Source organism: Cherax quadricarinatus, chromosome 42 (assembly GCF_038502225.1).
Source record: "Cherax quadricarinatus isolate ZL_2023a chromosome 42, ASM3850222v1, whole genome shotgun sequence".
Classification (NCBI taxonomy): domain Eukaryota; kingdom Metazoa; phylum Arthropoda; class Malacostraca; order Decapoda; family Parastacidae; genus Cherax; species Cherax quadricarinatus.
Genome location: NC_091333.1, coordinates 31,928,045 through 31,939,141, shown reverse-complemented (window position 1 = coordinate 31,939,141; position 11,097 = coordinate 31,928,045). Strand labels below are relative to the sequence as shown.

At 42.0% G+C, this 11,097-nt stretch overlaps 1 protein-coding gene across 1 annotated transcript in view; it reads right to left on the bottom strand.

Annotated features, from left to right (window-relative positions):
- LOC128695544 (sodium-coupled monocarboxylate transporter 1) overlaps positions 1-11,097 on the bottom strand; it is a 330,002-nt gene that overhangs the window by 258,038 nt on the left and 60,867 nt on the right. The window lies entirely within an intron of this gene.

The following is an 11,097-nucleotide window of genomic DNA, read 5'->3' as shown; positions in this document are numbered from 1 at the left end:
TCCTCAGTGATTACTTTCATGGTAGATCTCTAAGTGTAGTTCTCAATGGAACAGAATCAACGAGACATCCTATTGGGGCAAGTGTTCCACAAGGAAGCGTGCTGGGTCCATTGTTATGGAATGTCTACTTCAACGACCTTCTTCATCTCATCCCAGAATCACATGCATATGCAGACGACTGTACACTGACATTCACTTATCCAAGAGAAGAAATGCCAGCTGCTCTAAGCTACATCAATCACCAACTGAGAGCTATATCAGCTTGGGGAAATAGATGGCAAGTAACATTTGCACCTGAGAAAATGCAAATGATGATCGTCTCTAGGCACCATGATGGTAATGCTGGTGCAGTAGTAAGGATGAATGGAAGGGTGTTGGCACCTGGAGAAGAAGTTGATATCCTTTGGGTGAAATTTGACTCAAAACTAACCATGAAGAACCATGTTGTAAATCTTGCAAACAAGGCAGCCAGGAAGCTTACAGCACTTCGTCGTATCTCGCATCTGCTTGACAGCAGGGGTTGCAAGATCCTGTACGAGGCACAAGTACGCTCTCACCTTGAGTATGCTCCACTTTCTTGGTTTGCCTGCCCCCTCTCTCATCTGCGACTGCTTGACAGAGTAGAGAACAGAGCAAGACGTCTCATTTCTCGCCTGGACCCAGCCTGGATAGATCTGTCATTTCAGCAGAGCCTTTAACAAAGTAGGGATGTGGGTGGCCTTACTGTTATGTACAAGGCCAATATTGTCAAAATACCACACTTGGATCCACTTCGAGGATAGCGTGAAACAAGCTTTTGTGCCACAAGACGGGCAGAAAGCAGCAAGTTCACTCTGGCTGTACCCTTCTCCAGAACATCACTCCATCTGAGATCATACATACCCAGGATGACTCGAGTATGGAACACATTCGTACAGCATAATGATGTCAACGAGATAAAGTCAGTTGATCAAATGAAAATGCTGGCCCACAGATGGCTCCAACTTCATCCTGTTCCCTACTTGTATGTCTCATAACAATAAAAATGCTTTCAAATGGGCTGATGTAGGTAACAGCTCTTAGCTTGCCAATAAAGTTAGGAATCCTTAACATGTAAATAGCTTGTCAATAAAGCTAGGGATCCCTACCCTTGTCAAACCCTGTGTAAAAAGAGAGAGAGAGAGAGAGAGAGAGAGAGAGAGAGAGAGAGAGAGAGAGAGAGAGAGAGAGAGAGAGAGAGAGAGAGAGAGAGAGAGAGCGAGAGAGAGAGAGAGAGAGAGAGAGAGAGAGAGAGAGAGAGAGAGAGAGAGAGAGAGAGAGAGAGAGAGAGAGAGAGAGAGAGAGAGAGAGAGAGAGAGAGAGAGAGAGAGAGAGAGAGAGAGAGAGAGAGAGAGAAGAAGAGAGGAGACAGGGGGAGAGACAGGGGAGAAGGGGAGAGAGGGTGGAGATGGAAGAGAGTAGGGGAGAGAGAGGATAGGGGGAGAGGAGGGGAGGAGGGGAGAGAGAGGGGAGAGAGAGAGGTGGGAAATGGGAGAGGGGAGAGATAATGAGAGGGGGAGAGATGTTAGAGGGGGAGAGATGTTAGAGGGGAGAGATGGGAGAGGGGAGAGAGAGAGACAGGTAAAGAGAGAGACAGGTAGAGAGATAGGTAGAGAGATAGGTAGAGAGAGATAGGTAGTGAGAGAAACAGGTAGAAAGAGATAAGTAGAGAGAGAGAGAGATAGGTAGAGAGAGAGAGAGAGGTATTGAGAGAGAGAGAGAGAGATGGGGGGGGGATAGTGGATAGTGGAATGTTGGAGGGAAGGTTTTCAGGTCAGTTAACAGGAAGGTGTGAAATCCTGTGTATGTGTGTGTGTGTGTGTGTGTGTATGTGTGTGTGTGTGTGTGTGTGTGTGTGTGTGTGTGTGTGTGTGTGTGTGTACTCACCTAGTTGTACTCACCTAGTTGAGGTTGCGGGGGTCGAGTCCGAGCTCCTGGCCCCGCCTCTTCACTGATCGCTACTAGGTCACTCTCCCTGAGCCGTGAGCTTTATCGTACCTCTGCTTAAAGCTATGTATGGATCCTGCCTCCACTACATCGCTTCCCAAACTATTCCACTTACTGACTACTCTGTGGCTGAAGAAATACTTCCTAACATCCCTGTGATTCATCTGTGTCTTTAGCTTCCAACTGTGTCCCCTTGTTACTGTGTCCAATCTCTGGAACATCCTGTTTTTGTCCACCTTGTCAATTCCTCTCAGTATTTTGTATGTCGTTATCATGTCCCCCCTATCTCTCCTGTCCTCCAGTGTCGTCAGGTTGATTTCCCTTAACCTCTCCTCGTAGGACATACCTCTTAGCTCTGGGACTAGTCTTGTTGCAAACCTTTGCACTTTCTCTAGTTTCTTTACGTGCTTGGCTAGGTGTGGGTTCCAAACTGGTGCCGCATACTCCAATATGGGCCTAACGTATACGGTGTACAGGGTCCTGAACGATTCCTTATTAAGATGTCGGAATGCTGTTCTGAGGTTTGCTAGGCGCCCATATGCTGCAGCAGTTATTTGGTTGATGTGCGCTTCAGGAGATGTGCCTGGTGTTATACTCACCCCAAGATCTTTTTCCTTGAGTGAGGTTTGTAGTCTCTGACCCCCTAGACTGTACTCCGTTTGCGGCCTTCTTTGCCCTTCCCCAATCTTCATGACTTTGCACTTGGTGGGATTGAACTCCAGGAGCCAATTGCTGGACCAGTTCTGCAGCCTGTCCAGATCCCTTTGTAGTTCTGCCTGGTCTTCGATCGAGTGTATTCTTCTCATCAACTTCACGTCATCTGCAAACAGGGACACCTCAGAGTCTATTGTGTGTGTGTGTGTGTGTGTGTGTACTCACCTAGTTGTACTCACCTAGTTGAGGTTGCAGGGGTCGAGTCCAAGCTCCTGGCCCCGCCTCTTCACTGGTCGCTACTAGGTCACTCTCCCTGAACCATGAGCTTTATCGTACCTCTGCTTAAAGCTATGTATGGATCATGCCTCCACTACATCGCTTCCCAAACTATTCCACTTCCTGACTACTCTGTGGCTGAAGAAATACTTCCTAACATCCCTTTGATTCATCTGTGTCTTCAGCTTCCAACTGTGTCCCCGTGTTGCTGTGTCCAGTCTCTGGAACATCCTGTCTTTGTCCACCTTGTCAATTCCTCTCAGTATTTTGTAAGTCGTTATCATGTCCCCCCTATCTCTCCTGTCCTCCAGTGTCGTCAGGCTGATTTCCCTTAACCTCTCCTCGTAGGACATACCTCTTAGCTCTGGGACTAGTCTTGTTGCAAACCTTTCCACTTTCTCTAGTTTCTTTACATGCTTGGCTAGGTGTGGGTTCCAAACTGGTGCCGCATACTCCAATATGGGCCTAACGTAAACGGTGTACAGGGTCCTGAACGATTCCTTATTAAGATGTCGGAATGCAGTTCTGAGGTTTGCCAGGCGCCCATATGCTGCAGCAGTTATTTGGTTGATGTGCGCTTCAGGAGATGTGCCTGGTGTTATACTCACCCCAAGATCTTTTTCCTTGAGTGATGTTTGTAGTCTCTGCCCCCCTAGACTGTACTCCGTCTGCGGTCTTCTTTGCCCTTCCCCAATCCTCATGACTTTGCACTTGGTGGGATTGAACTCCAGGAGCCAGTTGCTGGACCAGGTCTGCAGCCTATCCAGATCCCTTTGTAGTTCTGCCTGGTCTTCGATCGACTGAACTCTTCTCATCAACTTCACGTCATCTGCAAACAGGGACACCTCGGAGTTTATTCCTTCCGTCATGTCGTTCACAAATACCAGAAACAGCTCTGGTCCTAGGACTGACCCCTGTGGGACCCCGCTGGTCACAGGTGCCCACTCTGACACCTCGCCACGTACCATTACTCGCTGCTGTCTTCCTGACAAGTATTCCCTGATCCATTGCAGTGCCTTCCCTGTTATCCCAGCTTGGTCCTCCAGTTTTTGCACTAATCTCTTGTGTGGTACTGTGTCAAACGCCTTCTTGCAGTCCAAGAAAATGTGTGTGTGTTTGTGTGTGTGTGTGTGTGTGTGTGTGTGTGTGTGTGTGTGTGTGTGTGTGTGTGTGTGTGTGTGTGTGTGTGTGTGTGTGTGTGTGTGTGTGTGTGTGTGTGTGTGTGTGTGTGTGTGTGCATGTGTGTGTGTGTGTGTGTGTGTGTGTGTGTGTGTGTGTGCATGTGTGTGTGTGTGTGTGTGTGTGAGTGTGTGTGTGTGTGTGTGTGTGTGTGAGTGTGTGTGTGTGTGTGTGATAGTGTGTGTGTGTGTGTGTGTGTGTGCTGGCTATGATGGCGCAATGCTCTTCTGACCTGACCTGATGCTAACCCCAGCAGCCCCCCTTAATACCCTGTACCTTCTATGTTTATCCTTCTTCCAGATAGGTGTCCTAATAGATACATATCTGCAGCCCTGATATCTGTTTAAATTTCCAATTACTACTATTTAATGAGTACTTATTAGCCTATTCCTTTTCACAAGACAGCTGGCAGTGTACCTGGAACTAACACCTGACTTCCCATAACCACCAAGCAGCCTGTAGAGTATCCAACTCTGTGATGTCCTGGCATAATACTATCGTCTCTGTTTCTTCACTACATTATCTTTCTTGGGTGACACATGTGGTAACAACGCCTATACCAAATTAGGCCTGCTGTATCTGATTTATGCTATCAATATCATTTACAAGTTCACTTAAAAAATTGTTGCTCTCCCCATACTTATCTGACACAGAGCAACATGTAAATCAATTAAGGAATTGTTCACTGACGTCTGACACACTTAATGGTCCCTTCAATAATCTCTAGATAATAGGAAATTACAACACAAATATTTGGTTCGAACTACCAAAGATTCAAATGCAATTTTAGCCACTGAAATAACATAGCAAACTGCCCAGAAGCTAAAGTCATTTTCCCTTGTTCCACTTGGCTTAGATGTTGTTGAATAGAATCAGTCATCATAAACATGAAAAACTTTCATTATATAATAATAGTGACGGCTTATTCAAATTAGATTGGTTCATAGTGGAGGCTACAGTCCATAGACTCCTGCATGATCGTGATGGATTGTATAAAATATATCACATAGAGGGACAGGGTCTGTTGTGATGATTCTGATGGTAGACCAGAGTCTGCCTAACAAACTTTTACGATAAAACTTTGACTTAACTATGGCCTTTGTACTTGCCAGGAAACTTCAGATGTCTCCATTTTAAATGAGTCCCCCATTAAATGAGTCCCCCATTAAATGAGTTCCCCATTAAATGAGTCCCCCATTAAATGAGTTCCCCATTAAATGAGTCCCCCATTAAATGAGTCCCCCATTAAATGAGTTCCCCTTTATATGAGTTGCAGTGAAAAGCTTTCTAAAGCACGGAAAATACCCAGATAGTTGCCAGATGTCAATATTTAGAATTTTATTAGCCTTTTACATCATATCGAAGTTAACAGAATTCTTGATGATTATGATACCACTAACTGTTATACTCGTCGAGCTGCAATGACAATATCAGTGCTTGTGAGATAGTGGTCTCATAATGCCTTATAAAAAAGTCAACCTTCCAGGCAACCTTCCCTCCTCCTTCATTCTAGCCAAAATGATCACTCTGGATGTGTTTCCTCGGATTTTATTCTCTTTCATGCAACATTGCAAGTTCCTGATGATGAGTTGATTGCAGCACGAAAAATCTAGAGCTATCTTTCTACTCCTCCCATTATTGGCTTGCATTTTGTATTGCTTGTTCATAATTTTTTTTTACATAACACATGTGTATATATATATACATATATATAAATATATATAATATATATATATATATATATATATATATATATATATATATAAATATATGTATATATATATATATATATATATATATATATATATATACATATATATCTATATATATATATATATATATATATATATATATATATATATATATATATATATATATATATATATATATATATATATATATATATTGTCTAAGGGCAATGTGTGGTGTAAATATTATGCAGAAAATTCGGAGTGTGGAAATTAGGAGAAGGTGTGGAGTTAATAAAAGTATTAGTCAGAGGGCTGAAGAGTGGTTGTTGAGGTGGTTTGGTCATTTAGAGAGAATGGATCAAAGTAGAATGACATGGAGAGCATTTGAATCTGTAGGAGAAGGAAGGCGGGGTAGGAGTCGTCCTCGAAAAGGTTGGAAGGAAGAGGTAAGGGAGGCTTTGTGGGCGAGGGGCTTGGACTTCCAGCAGGCGTGCATGAGCGTGTTCCATAGGAGTGAATGGAGACGATTGGTATTTGGGACCTGACGATCTGTTGGAGTGTGAGCAGGGTAATATTTAGTGAAGGGATTCAGGGAAACCGGCTTACAGCTTTTCATCTCATCCCCTGCATCATCTGCATCCCCTGAGTATATTTCGCATGCTCTCGCGAATTCCTTGCATTGTTCAAATCTCTAGTAAGGCTGATGCATATATATAAGGCTGATGTATATATATATATATATATATATATATATATATATATATATATATATATATATATAAGGCTGATGTATATATATATATAAATATATATATATATATATAAGGCTGATGTATATATATATATATATATATATATATATATATATATATATATATATATATATATATATATATATATATATATATGTCGTGCCGAATAGGCAGAACTTGCGATCTTGGCTTAAATAGCAACGCTCATCTTGCCATATAGGACAAGTGAAAATTTGTGTATGCAATAATTTCGCCAAAATCATTCTGAACCTAACGAAAAAAATATTTTTCACTGTGTTTGTTTAGTATTATGTTACTGTAAACAAATCTAAAATATATTTAGTTGGGTTAGGCTAAAATAAATTCTTCTCGTTATAATAAGGTTAGGTAAGTTTTCTAAGATTCTTTTGGAGCAAAATTAAAATTTTTTACATTAACATTAATGAAAAAATATATCTTTAAACGTATAAGATAAAATTTTAGAAAGGACTTAATTTTAAATGAGTTCTTACTAATTGACCAGTTTTACATATTCGGCACGACATATATATATATATATATATATATATATAACATCAGATAGGGAGATTGCCCGTCTCCAGGCTGTGAGTGCACCTCACTCCGGGGACTTCCTCCAAACAGTTCCCATATCGGCAATGGGAACGCGACTCGACCCTAAGACCCTCCGTATTGCAGTGGCTCTGCGCCTTGCTGCCCCAATTCACACAGAATATATGTGTATTTGCGGCGAAGTGCAAGCAGACCAATACGGTCTACATGGTCTTAACTGTTCCAAAACCAAGGGCTGGCATGCAAGACACAATGAGGTCAACGACATCATTAAGAGAACCCTTGCTACAGCTGGATGCCCTGCCGAGAGGGAGCCACGATCACTTGCAGCAAACAATACCCACAACCCAGCAAACCGCCCCGACGGGATCACCATCTATCCTTGGAAGAATGGCAAGCTCTTAGCATGGGACTATACCTGTGTGTCCACACTGGCTGACACCTATATCCATCTCAGTGTGGGGCGACGGGGAGGAGCTGCTGACCACAGGGAGGAGTACAAGATCAGCAAGTACAGGGACATTAGCCAACAGTATCAATTTGTCCCAGTGGGATCAGAGACCTTGGGATCATGGGGAAAAAATGCCACACGTTTCCTTAAAGAATTGGGTTCCAGACTCATCGACACCACCAGGGACCCAAGGGCAGCCACTTTCATGTTCCAGCGCCTCAGCGTCGCCATCCAGAGGGGAAATGCTTGCTGCATACTTGGTTCACGTCCAGCCTCGGAGGAGCTGGAGGAAATTCATCATCTTTGATACATTGTGCCATTGTATTCATGTTTATGTTTTTTTCTGTAAATGTATTTTGTTTATTAATAAATGTTCACTTAGAATATAAATATATATATATATATATATATATATATATATATATATATATATATATATATATACATATATATATATATATATATATATATATATATATATATATATATATATATATATATATATATATATATATATATATATATAAATGCCGGGAGCAATGGGCTAGTAACCCCTTCTCCTGTATACAATTACTAAAAAAGAGAAGAAGAAAAACTTTATAAAACTGGGATGCTTAAATGTGCGTGGATGTAGTGCGGATGACAAGAAACAGATGATTGCTGATGTTATGAATGAAAAGAAGTTGGATGTCCTGGCTCTAAGCGAAACAAAGCTGAAGGGGGTAGGAGAGTTTCAGTGGGGGGAAATAAATGGGATTAAATCTGGAGTATCTGAGAGAGTTAGAGCAAAGGAAGGGGTAGCAGTAATGTTAAATGATCAGTTATGGAAGGAGAAAAGAGAATATGAATGTGTAAATTCAAGAATTATGTGGATTAAAGTAAAGGTTGGATGCGAGAAGTGGGTCATAATAAGCGTGTATGCACCTGGAGAAGAGAGGAATGCAGAGGAGAGAGAGAGATTTTGGGAGATGTTAAGTGAATGTATAGGAGCCTTTGAACCAAGTGAGAGAGTAATTGTGGTAGGGGACTTGAATGCTAAAGTAGGAGAAACTTTTAGAGAGGGTGTGGTAGGTAAGTTTGGGGTGCCAGGTGTAAATGATAATGGGAGCCCTTTGATTGAACTTTGTATAGAAAGGGGTTTAGTTAAAGGTAATACATATTTTAAGAAAAAGAGGATAAATAAGTATACACGATATGATGTAGGGCGAAATGACAGTAGTTTGTTGGATTATGTATTGGTAGATAAAAGACTGTTGAGTAGACTTCAGGATGTACATGTTTATAGAGGGGCCACAGATATATCAGATCACTTTCTAGTTGTAGCTACACTGAGAGTAAAAGGTAGATGGGATACAAGGAGAATAGAAGCATCAGGGAAGAGAGAGGTGAAGGTTTATAAACTAAAAGAGGAGGCAGTTAGGGTAAGATATAAACAGCTATTGGAGGATAGATGGGCTAATGAGAGCATAGGCAATGGGGTCGAAGAGGTATGGGGTAGGTTTAAAAATGTAGTGTTAGAGTGTTCAGCAGAAGTTTGTGGTTACAGGAAAGTGGGTGCAGGAGGGAAGAGGAGCGATTGGTGGAATGATGATGTAAAGAGAGTAGTAAGGGAGAAAAAGTTAGCATATGAGAAGTTTTTACAAAGTAGAAGTGATGCAAGGAGGGAAGAGTATATGGAGAAAAAGAGAGAAGTTAAGAGAGTGGTGAAGCAATGTAAAAAGAGAGCAAATGAGAGAGTGGGTGAGATGTTATCAACAAATTTTGTTGAAAATAAGAAAATGTTTTGGAGTGAGATTAACAAGTTAAGAAAGCCTAGAGAACAAATGGATTTGTCAGTTAAAAATAGGAGAGGAGAGTTATTAAATGGAGAGTTAGAGGTATTGGGAAGATGGAAGGAATATTTTGAGGAATTGTTAAATGTTGATGAAGATAGGGAAGCTGTGATTTCGTGTATAGGGCAAGGAGGAATAACATCTTGTAGGAGTGAGGAAGAGCCAGTTGTGAGTGTGGGGGAAGTTCGTGAGGCAGTAGGTAAAATGAAAGGGGGTAAGGCAGCCGGGATTGATGGGATAAAGATAGAAATGTTAAAAGCAGGTGGGGATATAGTTTTGGAGTGGTTGGTGCAATTATTTAATAAATGTATGGAAGAGGGTAAGGTACCTAGGGATTGGCAGAGAGCATGCATAGTTCCTTTGTATAAAGGCAAAGGGGATAAAAGAGAGTGCAAAAATTATAGGGGGATAAGTCTGTTGAGTGTACCTGGTAAAGTGTATGGTAGAGTTATAATTGAAAGAATTAAGAGTAAGACGGAGAATAGGATAGCAGATGAACAAGGAGGCTTTAGGAAAGGTAGGGGGTGTGTGGACCAGGTGTTTACAGTGAAACATATAAGTGAACAGTATTTAGATAAGGCTAAAGAGGTCTTTGTGGCATTTATGGATTTGGAAAAGGCGTATGACAGGGTGGATAGGGGGGCAATGTGGCAGATGTTGCAAGTGTATGGTGTAGGAGGTAGGTTACTGAAAGCAGTGAAGAGTTTTTACGAGGATAGTGAGGCTCAAGTTAGAGTATGTAGGAAAGAGGGAAATTTTTTCCCAGTAAAAGTAGGCCTTAGACAAGGATGTGTGATGTCACCGTGGTTGTTTAATATATTTATAGATGGGGTTGTAAGAGAAGTAAATGCGAGGGTCTTGGCAAGAGGCGTGGAGTTAAAAGATAAAGAATCACACACAAAGTGGGAGTTGTCACAGCTGCTCTTTGCTGATGACACTGTGCTCTTGGGAGATTCTGAAGAGAAGTTGCAGAGATTGGTGGATGAATTTGGTAGGGTGTGCAAAAGAAGAAAATTAAAGGTGAATACAGGAAAGAGTAAGGTTATGAGGATAACAAAAAGATTAGGTGATGAAAGATTGAATATCAAATTGGAGGGAGAGAGTATGGAGGAGGTGAACGTATTCAGATATTTGGGAGTGGACGTGTCAGCGGATGGGTCTATGAAAGATGAGGTGAATCATAGAATTGATGAGGGAAAAAGAGTGAGTGGTGCACTTAGGAGTCTGTGGAGACAAAGAACTTTGTCCTTGGAGGCAAAGAGGGGAATGTATGAGAGTATAGTTTTACCAACGCTCTTATATGGGTGTGAAGCGTGGGTGATGAATGTTGCAGCGAGGAGAAGGCTGGAGGCAGTGGAGATGTCATGTCTGAGGGCAATGTGTGGTGTGAATATAATGCAGAGAATTCGTAGTTTGGAAGTTAGGAGGAGGTGCGGGATTACCAAAACTGTTGTCCAGAGGGCTGAGGAAGGGTTGTTGAGGTGGTTCGGACATGTAGAGAGAATGGAGCGAAACAGAATGACTTCAAGAGTGTATCAGTCTGTAGTGGAAGGAAGGCGGGGTAGGGGTCGGCCTAGGAAGGGTTGGAGGGAGGGGGTAAAGGAGGTTTTGTGTGCGAGGGGCTTGGACTTCCAGCAGGCATGCGTGAGCGTGTTTGATAGGAGTGAATGGAGACAAATGGTTTTTAATACTTGACGTGCTGTTGGAGTGTGAGCAAAGTAACATTT